At 44.4% G+C, this 18,223-nt stretch overlaps 1 protein-coding gene across 2 annotated transcripts in view; it reads left to right on the top strand.

Annotated features, from left to right (window-relative positions):
- The first annotated feature begins 5,586 nt into the window (after positions 1 to 5,586).
- Positions 5,587 to 18,223, top strand: part of FSD2 (fibronectin type III and SPRY domain containing 2) — a 37,532-nt gene continuing 24,895 nt past the window's right edge. For both annotated transcript variants that reach the window (XM_055555533.1, XM_055555532.1), the window contains exon 1: positions 5,587 to 5,741. The gene's annotated coding sequence lies outside the window, so the exon portion shown is untranslated. The remainder of the gene's footprint in view (positions 5,742 to 18,223) is intronic.

Here is an 18,223-nt window from a genome sequence, read left to right as displayed (position 1 = left end):
TGAAACACAAGCCAGAATCAAGATTGCCAGGAGAAATATCAATAACCTCAGATATGCAGATGACACCACCCTTATGGCAGAAAGTGAAGAAGAACTAAAGAGCCTCTTGATGAAAGTGAAAGAGGGGAGTGAAAAAGTTGGCTTAAAACTCAGCATTCAGAAAACTAAGGTCATGGCATCTGGTCCCATAATTTCATGGCAAATAGATGGGGAAACAATGGAAACAGTGACAGACTTTATTTTGGGGGGCTCCAAAATCACTCCAGATGGTGATTGCAGCCATGAAATTAAAAGGTGCTTGATCCTTGGAAGAAAAGCTATGATCAACCTAGACAGCATATTAAAAAGCAGAGACATTACTTTACCAACAAAGGTCTATCTAGTCAAAGCTATGGTTTTTCCAGTAGTCATGTATGGATGTGAGAATTGGATCATAAAGAAGGCTGAGCGCCAAAGATTGATACTTTTGAACTGTGGTGTTGGAGAAGACTCTTGAGAGTCCCTTGGACAGCAAGGAAATCCAACCAGTCAATCCTAAAGGGAATCAGTCCTAAATATTCTTTGGAAGGACTGATGTTGAAGCTGAAACTCCAATACTTTGGCCCCGTGATGCAAAGAGCTGACTCATTTGAAAAGACCCTGATTCTGGGAAAGATTGAAGGCAGGAGAAGGGGACGACAGAGGATGAGATGGTTGAATGGTATCACCGATTCAATGGACATGAGTTTGAGTAAGCTCCGGGAGTAGTGATGGACAGGGAAGCATGGTATCCTGGGATCACAATAAACTGTGGAAAATGCTGAAAGAGATAGGAATACCAGACCACCTGATCTGCCTGTTGAGAAATTTGTATGCAGGTCAGGAAGCAACAGTTAGAACTGGACATGGAACAACAGACTGGTTTCAAATAGGAAAAGGAGTTTGTCAAGGCTGTATATTGTCACCCTGTTTATTTAACTTATATGCAGAGTACATCATGAGAAATGCTGGACTGGAAGAAACACAAACTGGAATCAAGATTGCCAGGAGAAATATCAATAACCTCAGATATGTAGATGACACCACCCTTATGGCAGAAAGTGAAGAGGAACTCAAAAGCCTCTTGATGAAAGTGAAAGTGGAGAGTGAAAAAGTTGGCTTAAAGCTCAACATTCAGAAAACTAAGATCATGGCATCCGGTCCCATCAATTCATGGGAAGTAGATGGGGAAACAGTGGAAACAGTGTCAGACTTTATTTTTCTGGGCTTCAAAATCACTACAGATGGTGACTGCAGCCATGAAATTAAAAGAGGCTTACTCCTTGGAAGGAAAGTTATGACCAACCTAGATAGCATATTCAAAAGCAGAGACAGTACTTTGCCAACAAAGGTCCGTCTAGTCAAGGCTATGGTTTTTCCTGTGGTCATGTATGGATGTGAGAGTTGGACTGTGAAGAAGGCCGAGCGCCGAAGAATTGATGCTTTTGAACTGTGGTGTTGGAGAAGACTCTTGAGAGTCCCTTGGACTGCAAGGAGATCCAACCAGTCCATTCTGAAGGAGATCAGCCCTGGGATTTCTTTGGAAGGACTGATGCTGAGGCTGAAACTCCAGTACTTTGGCCACCTCCTGCAAAGAGTTGACTCATTGGAAAAGACTCTGATGCTGGGAAGGATTGGGGGCAGAAGGAGAAGGGGACGACAGAGGATGAGATGGCTGGATGGCATCACTGACTCAATGGACTTGAGTCTGAGTGAACTCCAGGAGTTGGTGATGGACAGGGAGGCCTGGCGTGCTGCGATTCATGGGGTTGCAAAGAGTTGGACACAACTGAGCGACTGATCTGATCTGATCTGATGGGGTCACAAAGAGTTGGACATGACTGAATGACTGAACTGAACTGAACTAGTCTGTTTTAATATCTTTTTGTATATTCTTTTAAAAAATAATTTAGTTAATTTACTTGTTGGCAGTGCTGAGTCTTAATTGCTGAGCGGACTTTTTGTCTAGTTGCAATGAGCAGGGGCTACTCTCTAGTTGCGGCACCCTGGTTTTTCACTGTGGTGGCTTCTCTTTTTGCAGAGGACTGGCTCTAGGGCAAGCGGGCTTCAGTAGTTGTTTCACATGGGCTCAGTAGTTGTGGCTCCCAGGCTCTGGAGCACAGACTCAATAGTTTTGCTGCATGGGTTTAGTGGCTCTGTGGCAAGTGCCATCTTCCCAGATCAGGGACCAAACCTGTGTCTCCTGCATTGGCAGGCGAATTCTTGACCACTGAGCCACCAGGGAAGCCCGTGTATATTCTTTATAGAATGTCTTTTAACTGTATTTTTTATATTATTTTATCATTTCTATTAGTCTTTCTAAATTCTTTGCTTTTTCAAAATGAAATTAGCAGGCTTTCTATAATTTTTATTTCATGTGAGGGGAATAAATGTATATATTCTTAGAAAAAATATGGATAAGTATACACCAAACCTAATAATTGTTGTTACCAGGATGTATGACTGGTTTGCTGCTGCTGCTAAGTCACTTCAGTCATGTCCGACTCTGTGCGACTCCATAGACGGCAGCCCACGAGGCTCCCCCGTCCCTGGGATTCTCCAGGCAAGAACACTGGAGTGGGTTGCCATTGCCTTCTCTAACGCATGAAACTGAAAAGTGAAAGTGAAGCTGCTCAGTCATGTCTGACTCCTATCGATCCCATGGACTGCAGCCTACCAGGCTCCTCCGTCCATGGGATTTTCCAGGCAAGAGTACTGGAGTGAGTTGCCATTGCCTTCTCCTATGACTGGTTTACATTCACTTTATTTTTTAGTTCTTTTGTAGTATTTGCTTTTTTCTAAGTCAAACACTATATACTATTTAAAACAGGAAATAAAGACTTTTTAAAAGTAGCACATGGTAAATATAATTATTATAAAATGGACACATCAGAGATAAAAAGATAAAAGTAATATAACTCAGAAGACGTAAACCTAGCTTTCACTTTGTGTGTGTGTATATATATTTATTCAGTTCAGTCACTCAGTCATGTCCACCTCTTTGCGAACCCATGGACTGCAGCACACCAGGCTTCCCTGTCCATCACCAAATCGTGGAGCTTGTCATTGAGTCGGTAATGCCGTCCAACCGTCTCATCCTCTGTCGTCCCCTTCTCCTCCTGCCTTCATCTTTCCCAGCATCAGGGTCTTTTCCAATAAGTCAGTTCTTTGCATCAGGTGGTTTTATACTGTAATAATATTTTGCATGCTGCTGCTAAGTCGCTTCAGTCATGTCCGACTCTGTGCAATCCCATATTCAGCAGCCCATTAGGCTCCTCTGTCCCTGGGATTCTCCAGGCAAGAATACTGGAGTGGGTTGCCATTTCCTTCTCCAATGCATGAAAGTGAAAAGTGAAAGTGAAGTCGCTTAGTTGTGCCCTACTCTTAGCGACCCCATGGACTGCAGCCTACCAGGCTCCTCCGTCCATGGGATTTTCCAGGCAAGAGTACTGGAGTGGGTTGCCATTGCCTTCTCCAAATATTTTGCGTACTCTTTTTTAATTTATTTTTTTAATTGAAGGATAACTGCTTTACAGAATTTTGTAGTTTTCTGTCATACATCAATAAGAATCAGCCATAGGTACACCCCTGTCTCTAATATTTTGCATTGTCTTTCTACTTTCTACTCTTTCTACAAATATATTGTGAGCATTTCCCACATTTAAAACATAGGTCTCTACGTCATTATTTTAATACTTGCCAATACTGAGTTGACGTTATTGTGATTTATTTAAATGATTCTATTTTGGTAGAAATAGATTAACTTCAATTTTCTGCCAATAGAGATAATGTTGTGGTGAACTTTCTTAGAGTACATGCATCTTTGCATAATTTATTCTTTCAAATTTTTTGCTTTTGATGTTTTATTTGCTTCCAATATTTTTGCCATATAGATACTTGGCAGTGACAATGTTTTTTAAAATAAAATTTTGATTAAGGTTTAAAAAAGCAATAGATGTCAAATTCTAAGATCAAATCACCACATGCAGACTTTTAAAGGAAATGGCCCAGAACTCTGCACCAATGGAAAAAAATTAAAAGGGATCACAGTGAAGAAGAGAGGGTGTCTGGGAGGGAGACTAGTGGAGCAATTTTTCTGGAGAGAGCTGTGGTTGGACTGGCGGGGCAGGGGCGGTATTGGAAATCCTACCCTCTACCCCTAAGCCCCGTGAGGGGTCTTCAAAAACAGGACCCTTCAGAGCGTTTGCTGTATTTCCTGCAGGTGGCCAGAGGAAAGAGGACTGGCTGCTCTGGTGGCTGAGCTGGTGGAGTGGCTGCGTTGGAAGTGTCTGCATCCCAGAGTTTGCCAGGACCAAGGATGGAGCCTGCATCCCAAGATCCAGATGTGGGCCAGCTGGACCACTGAGCCAGCAAGGAGGCACCTGGATCCTGCCTGAGAGAACCAGCTGCATGGGTGAGGAGACCTCATTTGAGGAATCTTAGGGGTGGCCCCCCAGAGCCTGGAGGAGGAGTACAAGGGACCCCTGAAATAGAGGGGTTCTCAGCCTGGCGATGGGAACTCCAGGGGAGAGCATCATGGGTTCCCAGAGATGTAGAAAAGCTCAGAGTGATCTGAGTGTCTGCCCCAGAGAAGCAGAAGCTAGCACCCACTCTCGGTGGCATTAGCTCAGATAGGCGCTGCCTTATCACGTTATCGCCTCCTGCCCCTGGCGAACAAACCAGCTTCTTTGGGAGGAGGTACAGGGAGAAAAAGCAGATTTCTAGCTGCAGAGGCCTCAGCTGGGGAACGGAGGAGATTTTGATGCTGGCCAAACTAATTTTGTGTGTTGTGCTAGGTGCTAAGTCACCTTAGTCATGTCCTACTCTTTGCAACCCTGTGGACTGTAGCCCACCAGGCTCCTCTGTCCATGGGATTTTCCAGGCAAGAATACTTCAGGGGGTTGCCATTCCTTCCTCCAGGGGATCTTCCCAACCCAGGGACTGATCTCACGACTCTTACATCTCCTCCATCTGCATTGGCAGGCAGGTTCTTTTCCACTAGTGCCACCTGAAAAGTCCAAACTAACTTTGACTTTTTAATTAACATATTGGACTGTACCTTCCGTTACTGAATGGAGACTATGCCTTCAAATGACCCTAGGACTGTGTTACCTAAGAGGGAGCAGGAAGTCCCCGGTGTGCTGGATTTTTATCCTGAGAGGAGAATACATGAGTAAATGTTCAAGGAATTGTGGGAGAAAAAAATTAAGTTGTGTTTGATTACCTTCGGAGTTGCGCTTGTTGAAAAGACTCTGGGTAAAGCCCCTCAGGCCAGGTGGATACCTGGGGGCTCCCAGAAGTCCTCCTCCTCTTTGTGGCCTGCAGCCAGCCTCCTGCCCTTGCTGTGACAGCCCTCCACCCTCTATGCATGACTAGACATCTGAATCCCCTCCATGGAGGCACCAGACTCCAGTCCCCACGGTGATGGAAGTAACTCAGGGGACAGCATGTAACTTCTGCTGGTGATACTTGAGCAGTCAGCAGTGGGCAGGTCTATATTTGGGCTTTCACTCATGGCAGGCCTGTTGCTATTTGCAGCCGGAGCCAGCTCATGTTACCATCACCTTCACCACTTGTAGAACTGTGGCTAAAACGGGCAGGGGCAGCTTGCTGGGCACGCAGAGGTCACCAGGAGGGAAAGCCTGCTGAACGCGAATGCAGTTTCTAGCAGTTACCACAGCCTCCAAGTTAAAAGAAGACTTTATGGATCCTTAACTTAGCAGGCAAGTTTTTGTGTAGTCATTCTTCTAATGCAAAATGTTTACTAGAAACCCAGTAACTTAGTGCCACAATGTCTTCCTTTAGGTGGGAAGAGATGTCATCTTAAATCGCAGATGTGTGTACATTGCAGTAAACAATGTGAACGTTTCCTGTGCCTTCTTATAGCAAGGATTCAAGAATGTGGCCTCAGTACAGGGCGTGAAAGCCTCAGATGCAGACAGAGAGAAGCTAGTGGTTCTTGCAGGGTGTCCTTAGGGTATTTTTAGTGTAGGGGTCCATTTGTTAGAACAGTTTGGAACCTTGAATGTTGATACCATTTGGCTATGGTATCAGGTTGATAAATACCTTTTATTTTAATCTGCATGTGTATGCTGCCAAACCATAATTTTAAGCTTCGATTCAAATACTGAAAAACAGCATCATAATCACTTTTTACTTGTTAGGCATCCCCCTCCTCCCTTAGAAAGTTTTCAGGTGTAGGCTGTGCAGATTTGAACCATCTTGCAAAACTGTACTGCTGGGCACTTCCTGGTGGTCCAATGGTTAACCCTCCGTGCTCCCGATGTAGGGAAGGGTGCAGGGGACGCAGGTTGAATCCCTGCTTGAGGAACTAAGATCCCACCTGCACACTGCCAGAATTAAAAAAAAAAAAAAAAAACAAAACTGTACAGCTAACACTTTAAAGCAGGTTTCTTTAGCCTTGACTCAGAAATTGCCAAGAGATACATGGGTGAGCTTCTCAAATTGTACACAAAATTATATCTGTGCCCTTATCGGCTACTCTTGGGGAAAGAATTCACAGCTTTCAGTGGATTCTCAGGGATATCCATGACCCATAAACGGTTAAAAGACTTGTTTTTATCGGGAATTTTTCTAATTAAAGTGCAGGAACACACCTTCTATGTAAGACTTAGGCAAAAGTCTCTTTTTTTTTAACTACAGATCAATTGCATAGAGTGGAAGCTACCCAACTAATGTATTTTTTTTAACATTTATTTAATTTATTTATTTATTTGGCTGTGCCAGGTCTTAGTTGTGGCACGTGGGATCTAGTGCCCCAACAAGGGATCTAACCTGGGCCCCCTGCATCGGGAGTTCAGAGTCTTAGCCACTGGACCACCACGGAAATCCATAATATATTTTTATAAATTATGATTTATTACTGTATTTCTCTGAGCCTTGGTTTTACACTTATCAAATGACAATTTAGTGTTAATATTCCTCTCTCCCCCAGTTCTGAATATTTTGTTAAGAAATGGAAAGAGTCTAGATATAAAGGGGAAAAGTGAATGTAACTGTGGGATGTGTCACAATATTTCTCCTTTTGCTGCCAAGCTCCCAAACCAGTTTGTGCTGGTTCATTCAAAGGACGAAAGCTGGTGTGGAAGAACTCCTCCTCCTTCTTTTTTTTTAATTGTTGCTGTATTTCCCATATAATACTTTTATTTATTTATTTATTTGGTTCTTTAAAAAATTTTTTTAATTGGAGGATAATTGCTTTGTATATATACATATACATATGTGTATATGTATATATACATATACATATGTGTATATACATCCCTCTTCTCCTGAGCCTCCCCCGACCCATCCCCATCCCACGCCTCTCAGTCCTCACAGCACCAAGCTGAGCTCCTTATGTTACACAGCAGCTTCCCGTGAGTTACCTGTTTCACACACAGTAGTGTATATGTGTATAGTGTATATGTGTCACTGCTAATCTCCAGATTCATCCCATGCTCTTCTTCCCCCCATGTTCGCAAGTCCATTCTCTACGTCTTCATCTCTGTTCCTGCCCTGCAAATAGTTTCATCAGTACCATTTTTCTAGATTCCATATATATGTGTTAATATATTGTATTTGTCTTTCTGACCTACTTCACTCTGTATAAGAGACTCTAGGTTCATCCACCTCAGTTCAACTGACTGAAATTCTTTCCCTTTAATGGCTGCATAATTTTCCATTGTGTGTGTGTGTGTGTGTGTGTGTTTCTTTACACATTCATCCATTGATGGACATGTCTTGACTATTGTGAATAAAGCTACAGTGAACATGAGTGCAGATATCTCTTCAAGATAATGACTTCATTTCCTTCGGATCCATACATGGAAATGGGATTGCTGGATTGCATGATAGCCTTATTTTTAATTTTTTGAGGAGCCTCCATACTGTTTTTCATAGTGGCTACACTACACTCAGACCAACAGTGGACAAGAATTCCCTGTTTTCCACATCCTTATCCACACTTCAGTTCAGTTCACTCACTCAGTGGTGTCTGACCCATGGACTGCAGCGTGCCAGGCTTGCCTGTCCATCACCAACTCCCAAAGCTCACTCAAACACATGTCCATCAAGTCAGTGATGCCATCCAACCATCTCATCCTCTGTTGTCCCCTTCTCCTCCCACCTTCAATCTTTCCCAGCATCAGGGTCTTTGCCAACGAGTCAGTTCTTCTCATCAGGTGGCCAAAGTATTGGAGCTTCAGCATCAGTCCTTCCAGTTAATATTCAGGACTGACTTCCTTAGGATTGACTGCTTTGATCTCCTTGCAGTCCAAGGGACTCTCAAGAGTCTCCTCCAGCACCACAGCTCAAAAGCATCAATCTTCTGCGCTCAACTTTCTTTATGATCCAACTCTCACGTCCATACATGACTACTAGAAAAACCATAGCTTTGACTAGACGGAGCTTTGTTGGCAATATAATGTCTCTGCTTTTTTATATACTGTCTAGATTGGTCATAGCTTTTCCTCCAAGAAGCAAGCGCCTTTTAATTTCATGGCTGCAGTCACCATCTGCAGTGATTCTGGAGCCCCAAAAAGTAAAGTCTATCACTGTTTCCATTGTTTCCCCATTTATTTGCCATGAAGTGATGGGACTGGATGCCATGATCTTAGTTTTCTGAATGTTGAGCTTTAAGCCAACTTTTTCACTCTCCTCTCCTCTTTCACTTTTATCAAGAGGCTCTTTAGTTCTTTGCTTTCTGCCATAAGGGTGGTGTCATCTGCATATCTGAAGTTATTGATATTTCTCCTGGCAATCTTGATTCCAGCTTGTGCTTCATGCAGCCCAGCATTTCTCATGATGTACTCTGCATATAAGTTAAATAATCAGGGTGACAATACACAGCCTTGATTTGGAATCAGTCTGTTGTTCCATGTCTGTTTCTAACTGTTGCTTCTTGACCTGCATACAGATTTCTCAGGAGACAGGTAAGGTGGTCTGGTATTCCCATCTCTTTCAGAGTTTTGCACAGTTTGTTGTGATGCACACAGTCAAAGACTTTGGCGTAGTCAATAAAGCAGAAGTAGATGTTTTTCTGGAACTCTTCTTTTTAGATGATCCAGCAGACGTTGGCAATTTGATCTCTGGTTCCTCTGCCTTTTCTAAATTCAGCTTGAATATCTAGAAATTCTCAGTTCATGTACTGTTTGAGCCTCGTTTGGAGAATTTTTAGCTTTACTTTGCTAGCATGTGAGATGAGTGCAATTGTGTGGTAGTTTGAGCCTTCTTTGGCATTGCCTTTCTTTGGGATTGGAGTGAAAACTGATCTTTTCCAGTCCTGTGGCCACTGTGTGTTTTTCAAATTTGCTGGCATATTGAGTGCAGCACTTTCACAGCATCATCTTTCAGGATTTGAAATAGCTCAACCGAAATTCCATCATCTCCAGTAGCTTTGTTCATAGTGATGCTTCCTGTGGCCCACTTGACTTCACATTCCAGGATGTCTGGCTCTAGATGAGTGATCATACCATCATGGTTATCTGGGTCTTGAAGATCTTTTTTTGGTACAGTTCTTCTGTGTATTCTTGCCACCTCTTCTTAATACCTTCTGCTTCTGTTAGGTCCATACCGTTTCTGTACTTTATTGCACCCATCTTTGCATGAAATGTTCTCTTGGTATCTCTGATTTTCTTGAAGAGATCTCTAGTCTTTGCCATTCTATTGTTTTCCTCTATTTCTTTGCATTGATCACTGAGGAAGGCTTTCTTATCTCTCTTTGCTATTCTTTGGAACTCTGCATTCAGATGGGTATATCTTTCCTTTTCTCCTTTACCTTTAACTTCTCTTCTTTTCCCAGATATTTGGAAGGCCTCCTCAGACAACCATTTTGCCTTTTTGCATTTCTTTTTCTTGGGGATGGTCTTGATCACTGCCTCACTTTTTTATAATAGCCATGCTAAGATGTAAGATGTAAGGTGAAAGTCTATTTAAGTCCTCTGCCCAATTTTAAGTCAAATTATTGGTGGGGGGGGGGGTTGCTGTTGGGTTGTATGAGTTCCTTCTTTGTTTTAGAAATTAGCTCCTTATCATATAGATAGTTTCCAAATATATTCTCCCATTCCATAGGTTGCCTTTTCATTTTATTGATTGTTTCTTTTGCTGTGCAAAAGCTTTTTAGTTTGATGTAGTCCCACTTGTTTATTTTTGCTTTTGTTGCTTGTGCTTTTGGTGTATATGTGGAAATTTCCCCCTATGTGTTCTTCTAGGGCTTCTGTGGTTTTAGTTCTTACATTTAAGTCTGTAATCCATTTTGAGTTTATTTTGATGAGTGGCATAAGATAGGGGTCAGGATTCATTCTTTTACACGTGATTATCCAGTTTCCCCAGCACTACTTATTGAAGAGTCTACCCCTTCGCACAATGGAATAATCCTGCTTAGTTACACAGACACACAGGAGAGTGGAGGCAGTACTTAGAGCCCCTTCGGACAGCAGACTCTGATTGCTTTGTTGACCAAATAATGAATGTGGGGACCTAGGATGGATCATAATCCAGGGAGAAGGCAAAGCGGTGCTTCCATCGTTGTACGACCCCATTGGCCTTGTTGTTTAGTCGCTAAGTCATGTTCAACTATTTGCGACCCCATGGACTGTAGGCTCCTCTATCCATGGGATTTCCCAGGCAAGAATACTGTAGTTGGTTGCCATTCCCTTCTCCAGGAGATCCTCCCGACCCAGGGATCGAACTCTTGTCTCCTGCATTGGCAGGTGGATTCTTTACCATTGAGCTACCAGGGAAGCCCCTCACTCTTTGACTTTGGGAACATTTTAAGGGAAACCCTGGCTAAAGTAGTCCCTGGCAATGAACATGCTACCCAGGAAGAATGAACAATCCTTTGGGTCTGTTGTGTGTGTGTGTGTGTGTGTGTGTGTGTGTGTGTCCCTGGCTTTTGTTTCTGTTGGGATACAGACTTATCATGAGATGTGTCCTGCTTCACTTGAAGCACCCGTACAACAGGCTGTGTTGATGAGGACATTCCAGGACCATCCAGCCGGTCTAGTAGTGAGCAGGGTTCTTACCAGCAACCCCAAAGAACATCCAGGCTCTCGCCGTCTTCATAAGTCCTGGATGCTGGGCTTGGGAACAAAGCACTAGTCCCAGAGCCTCTTGCTTGGTGATGCTGCCCCTGGGAGTGACCTTCATTCATCCCTTCCTCCTCCCAGGAAGTGGCCAGGTGTCCTTGGACCTAGTGGTGGACCCGCACACTGTGGAGTCAGTATCTTTTGCATCAGTCCTACGTAGTCATTGTACTCAGCCTCAGCAGACATGACTGAAGTGATTTACCATTCTTTTCCTAATGAAGAGTTTGGCAGCACTAGAGGATGGGACTGAAGCTTTTCTGGCCCCCAAGTGCTATGTGTGCTGTCCTGGAGTTTCAGGAGTGAAATTTCCTGATGGGGATCCAGAGCCTAGAAACCAGTTGCCTGCATAATATGGGTGTGGTTAGGATAGCAGCATCTTTGTCCTCTAATAGCTGCTGGAAGTGACCTCTCTGTGTGGTACTGATGGAGGAGATGGAGGAACAGCATCCTATGGGCACATCAGAGTGAAGGAGGGAAGAGACAAGACCCACGGGAGCTCAGCAGGGCTACGTCCGTGTGGTCACATCCCCACTGTCCCCACCATGGTCAGACAGGGACACTTGGTTCTTGTATTTTTGTCTTGCCATCAGCAAAAACCAGGGTGACACCATGGAGGGGTGTGTGAGGGGCTTCCCAGCAGGGTCATGACCATGATGACTGGGAGAGCGACATTTGGTGCAACGCCCCAGATAAAGAGGGGCTTCCCAGATGGCTCAGTGGTAAAGAATCCACCTGCCAATTCAGGAGATGTGGGTTCAATCCCTGAGTCAGGAAGATCCCCTGAAGGAGGAAATGGCACCCTACTTCCAGTATTGTTGCCTGGAGAATCCCATGGACAGAGGAGCCTGGAGAGCTACACGGTCCATGGGGTCGTGAAGAGTCCAACATTACTAAGCACGCACCCAGACTGTAGCCCGCCAAGCTCCTCTGTCCATGGGATTTCTCAGGCAAGAATACTGGAGTGGGGGTGCCATTTCCTTCTCCAAGGGATCTTCCTGACCCAGGGATCAAATCTGCGGATTCCTACACTGGCAGGCACGTTCTTTACCACTAGGGCCACCTGGGAAGCCCGGTGGTTAAAAATTGTATTGATAAATTAATCCAGAAGGAAACAAATATTATTTTATTTTTTATTATTACTTTTTTGGAGTCATGCCATGTGGGATCTTAGTTCCCTGACCAGGGATCAAACCTGCACCCCCTGCAGTGGAAGCACAGAGTCCTAACCACTAATGCCAAGAAAGTCCTGATTGCCATTTAAATATCACATTTTCTGAGGGCCTAATTGTGAAATCCAGGGACACTGCCCTGTGCTCCCTTGACTGCTCTGTGTTGTTTGCTCCTACTCACCCTTCCTTCTCCCCTGGCTCAGCTGTGATCACCTCAGGCCACCGCCTGCTGGAATCTTTGCTGACTCCCTCCCTCGGCTGCTCCTCATGTGTTGGCAGTCCCCAGGCTTCCATCTGGTTCTTCTGCTCACTGTCCATGTGCTCCAGGTGATCTTGGCCACACTCACAGCTTCCATGTCCCCTGGTCTGAAAATGACTCTCGAAACCCTTGTCTCTGGCCTTCAGCTCTCCCCAAGCGCAGGCAGAGCCCAGAGGAGGAGCCGCCTTCCTGAAAAGCCCCCATCACCTCAGACTTGACACCCTCACGTGTTGTTCAGTCACTAAGTCATGTCCAACTCTTTGCACCCCCATAGACTGCAGCACGCCAGGTTCCCCTGTCCTTCACTATCTCCCCGAGCTTGCTCAGACTCATGTCCATCTAGTTGGTGATGCCATCCAGCCATCTCATCCTCTGTCGCCCCCTTCTCCTCCTGCCCTCAGTCTTTCCCACAGGTCTTTTCCAATGAGTTGGCTCTTTGCATCAGGTGGCCAAAGTTGTCACCTCTCATTTTTCTTTTCTTTCTAGTTTTATGTGTGGTGGGACACTGGCCCTGTCTCTCAAGCCACACGCCTGCAACCATCTCTGTAGACCACGCTAGGAGACAGCTGGAGGCCCAGTTGGCTCAGCAGCTGTCCAGAGAACCCACATTCTTCAGCCTCTCCGCTCTCTGGCCTTAGTGTCTATGAGGTCCTGAACTGATCCTCGGGGTCCCAGTCCCCGCCCTGGATATTCCTGCTATCGGCCTTCAGGTTCATCCTCGTTTCTCAGTCTCTGCCTGCAGAGCCCAAGGATCACTTAGCTCTTCTACCCATACCCTTGGGGGAAATAACTGTCCGTGCAGCCAAGGCTGCTCAGAGACACTTTGCCCAGTTGGCCCAGACCTCCATCCTCACTCCCAAGACAGCCCACCAGGCTTCTCCTGCCACCTGCCCCCATGCACTCTGAGTTCTGTCTTGTGAGCCACGGGGAAAGGCTAAGGGCGGTGAGGAGGATAGGAGAGGACTGCCCCCCACCCCAAAAAAATAAATAAATAAATTTAAGACTAAAATAATATTTTTTCCTTCTGGATTAAATTTATCAATACAATTTTTAATCACAAGGCTTCCCAGGTGGCCCCAGTGGTAAAGGGTCTGCCTGCCAGTGCAGGACACGTAAGAGATGGGGTTTGATCCCTGGGAAGATCCCCTGGAGAAGGAAATGGTGCCCCAGTGCAGTATTCTTGCCTAAGAAATCCCATGGACAGAGGAGCCTGGCAGGCTACAGTTCAAAAAATGGGGTCACAAACAGCTGGACACAACTGAGCATCTGAGCACATTCACACAAGCAGTATGACATAATGCATTGCACATTTTGGCAAATAATTATTGAACAAAAGAAAAAAGTAAAATAGAAATGTATTTCTTAATAAAGTGGGTGGGACTTTCTTTAAAGTTAGTTTGTGCATTCATGGATGAAGATGACATATTCTAGAATGCAACAGAAATTAGTGCCAGTTGTCTTTCTGTTTTTCATTTTGTAGTTGTAAGCACCAAGCAAACTTGTTCACTATAGAAGTAGATGGAAAATGAAGCTGTTTTATTATAGCAAGTCACTCAATTATCTGAACTCTTCCCGAAGTGTATGCCAAAAATTACATAGTAATATATCATGAAAAATCATTTTAGACCGTGTATGAGATGACAGTTGATTAGATCTTCCTTCAGTTTTGTTGAAAGCAAAGAATCGAAAACCACTCAACTTACAAAAAATTTTCTTATCCATTCAATAAATGTCACTCACTCTTTCGACACTGATATCAATACTTCAAATTGTCCTTTCATTTAGCCCACTGGGGTTTTTTAATTCCAAAGCAATGAAGTCTCACAGTGGAATGTAATATTCAGGATGAGTGAGAGTTATAGCTCTACGTTTCTAATAAAAAGATGAAGGGCTATTATGAAAAGATCACCTGCAGGAAGCCTCGACTGCTGGCTCATTGCCAGGCTGAGCAGCTCTGCTGCTGCTGCTTCTAAGTCACTTCAGTCATGTCCGACTCTGTGCAACCCCATAGACGGCAGCCCACCAGGCTCCCCCGTCCCTGGGATTCTCCAGGCAACAACACTGGAGTGGGTTGCCATTTCCTTCTCCAATGCATGAAAGTGAAAAGTGAAATTAAAGATGCTCAGTAATGTCCGACTCTTAGCGACCCCATGGACTGCGGACCACCAGGCTCCTCCATCCATGGGATTTTCCAGGCAAGAGCAGCTCTGGGAAAGATTAAATATTATGTTGCACATCTGGAAACTGGTACTCTTAAAACTATTCATGTCTGTGTCCCCCTTTGGAAAGCCTTAGTGTACAGATGCTGTAGTCTGCACATCAACAGTTTAACTGCTACCCTTTGGTACTCAGTAGCTTGATTGCATCCAACTCTTAGAAACCCCATGAACTGTTGCCCATCAGCTGCTCTGTGCATGGGATCCTCCAGGCAAGAATACTGGAGTGGGTTGCCATTTCCTTCTCCAGGGATCTTCCTGACCCAGGGATCAAGCCCACATCTCCTGTGTCTCCTGCTTTGGCAGACAGATTCTGTACTACTGAGCCACCCGGGAAGCACAACTGCAACCCTTTAGAGAATCCCAAATGTGAAAGAAAAAAAAAAAATAGAGGAGGGAGAGAAGTTTAACAAGAGGGAAAAGGCTTATTTTAGGCTGGAACACTATCAGATCAGATCAGATCAGTCGCTCAGTCATGTCCGACTCTTTGCGACCCCATGAATCACAGCACGCCAGGCCTCCCTGTCCATCACCAACTCCCAGAGTTCACTGAGACTCACGTCCATCGAGTCAGTGTTACCATCCAGCCATCTCATCCTCTGTTGTCCCCTTCTCCTCCTGCCCGCAATCCCTCCCAGCATCAGTCTTCCAATGAGTCAACTCTTCGCACGAGGTGGCCAAAGTACTGGAGTTTCAGCTTTAGCATCAGTCCTTCCAAAGAAATCCCAGGGAGATGAAACATATATGCACACAAAAACTTGTACATATTTTAGTAGCATTATTTAGTATGGCCAAAAGGTGGAATCAACCCAAATGAAATGGGAAGTGGTGCGAATCAACAGATGACTAGATAAACAAAATATGATATATCCATACAATAGGATATTATTCAGCTCTAATAAGAAATGAAGTGTTGACATATGCTACAACCTGGATGAACCTTGAAAACTATGCTAAGAAAGAGGCTCGTCACCAAAGACTACATACAATTCCATCTATATGAAATGTCCAAACAGGAGCATCTGTAGAGATAGAAAATAAATTTGTGGTTGCTTAGGGCTAGTGGAAATGAGGGGATGTGAGTCATGATAGCTAATGAGTGCAGAGTTTCTTAAGATTTATTTTATTTATTTTGTGTGCCAAGTCTTAGTTGTAGCACACGAGATCACTGATCTTCATTGTAGCATCTAAACCATGCAGCACGTGGGATCTAGTTTCCTGACCAGGGATCAAACCTGAGCCTGCTGCTTTGGGAGCTCAGAGTCTTAACCACTGGGCCACCGGGGGTGTCCCCAGAATCTCTTTTTGAGGTGATGAAAATGGTCTAAAATTATCTGTGGAGATCATTGCTCGTTTTTGTGACTATGCTAAAAACCACTGAACTATAGCCTTTAGGCAGGTGGGTTGTTGTTTAGTCACTAAGTCATGTCCAACTCTTGTGACCCCATGGACTGTGGCCTGCCAGGCTCCTCTGTTCATATAAAGTACATATCAATTAAAGCAAGGGGCTTCCCTGGTGACTCAGATGGTGAAGAATCTGCCTGCAATGCAGGAGACTCAGGTTCATTCCCCTGGAGGAAGATCCCCTGGAGAAGGAAATGGTGACCCACTCCAGTATTTTTTCCTTGAGAATCCCATGGACAGAGGAGCCTGGTGGGCTACAATCTGTGGGGTCACAAAGAGTTGGACATGACTGAGAAATGAACACTTTATTACCAAAAAGTAATATAACGGCAGTTCTGTGCCAAGAAGCAAGCAGGGACTTTATAGTCCAACAGATTGTGTTAACAAGGCCTTCCAAGAAGCAGGCACCAAATTAGAAGTTAGATACACACTGTTTTATTAGGGGACTATAATCTAGGGGACTAGATAAATATAAATATAACATGGGGGACTATGTTTTATTAGGGGACTATAATTATAAACTAATCTCACGCTGTTTTATTGTGTGAGATTATAAAGGGGAGAAAGACAGGAAAGGCTGGGGTCAGATATGGATAGAAGGAAGGAAGGTTTGGAGAATCGTCCTACCCCACCACACACTCTAGGAAAGGTCTGGCATGGCTGCCAAGGAGTCCTGCAGCCAAGGTTTGCCACCAGGGTAGTTTTGTGTCAATCAGAAATGGATCTGCCTTAGTGTCCCTGCTACACTTTGTCATCCAGTGGGAGACGCCAGCAGGAAGTGTGTCCTCCATGCGAATGTGACAGTGACTTTCAGAGTGTAGCTGACACCCCTGGTTATGGCCCCTATAACTGATGTCTGCGAGGCTCAGTCTCATGGCCACTACACACACTCAGATTCAAATCCCAGTTCAACAGCTTACTAGCCATGTGACCTTCCTTGCACAAGATACCCTCTGGGAGCCAATTGTCTCCCAGTCTGTAAAATGGGGCTAATAGTAGTGGTTACCGCACAGAAAAATGTAAGTAAAATTTCTTAGCACAGGGACTTCCCTGGTGGTCCAGTGGTTCAGACTTTGCACTTCCACTGCAGGGAGCACAGGCTCGATCCCTAGGCTGTGAGCTAAGATCTCACATGCCCTATGGCTAAAAAAAAATTAATTAATTGCCTAGCACAGGAGAAAATGCACAGTAAGTTGTCAACATGCAGTTGCTGCTGCTAAGTTGCTTCAGTCATGTCCGACTCTGTGCGACCCCAGAGATGGCAGCCCACCAGGCTCCCCCGTCCCTGGGATTTTCCAGGCAAGAACACTGGAGTGGGTTGCCATTTCCTTCTCCAGTGCATGAAAGTGAAAAGGGAAATTGAAGTCGCTCAGTCGTGCCCAACTCTTAGCGACTCCATGGACTGCAGCCTACCAGGCTCCTCCGTCCATGGGATTTTCCAGGCAAGAGTACTGGAGTGGGTGCCATTGCCTTCTCCGCAACATGCAGTAGCTACTACTAATATTGTATTTGCTGCTGTTATTATTATTTATTTCTAGATTTTATGCACCTCCATTAAAATAGTAGACCTCATAGTCTATATATAGTGAGTACTCTGTTTATTTTACTTAGTATCATATTATAAGTCTTTCCCCAAGGTATCATTTGCTCTCCCTAACATTTTAAAGGCTACATTATATTTTACAGGGTGTACATATTCTAGTTTTTTTTATGTTTCTCCTAATCATTAGGGCTTTACAGTTTTTATTTTTTGGCTATTATAAAAAAATTTTGTGGTGGACATTTTTATATAGAAATAATATTTTCTGGTATATTTGAGATTTTTTCTTTAGGGTCCTAGAAAAGGTCTGTTAGGTTAGAAAGTGTGAACTTTTTTTATTTTTGGCTGCTCAGCATGTGGGATCTTAGTTCCTCCACCAAGGATCAGACCTGTACCACCTGCACTAGAAGCAGAGTCTTAACCGCTGGGCCACCAGGGAAGTCCCTGAGCGGCGGGAACATCTCTAAGGCTCTTGATCCATGTTGCCACGTTCACTCTCCAGAAAGGTGGGACTGTGTACATTCTAACCA

This window comes from Bubalus kerabau, chromosome 19, assembly GCF_029407905.1.
Source record: "Bubalus kerabau isolate K-KA32 ecotype Philippines breed swamp buffalo chromosome 19, PCC_UOA_SB_1v2, whole genome shotgun sequence".
In the NCBI taxonomy this organism is placed as follows: Eukaryota; Metazoa; Chordata; class Mammalia; order Artiodactyla; family Bovidae; genus Bubalus; species Bubalus kerabau.
The sequence above is the reverse complement of the archived record's forward strand: the minus strand, read 5'-3'. Positions and strand labels throughout refer to the sequence as shown.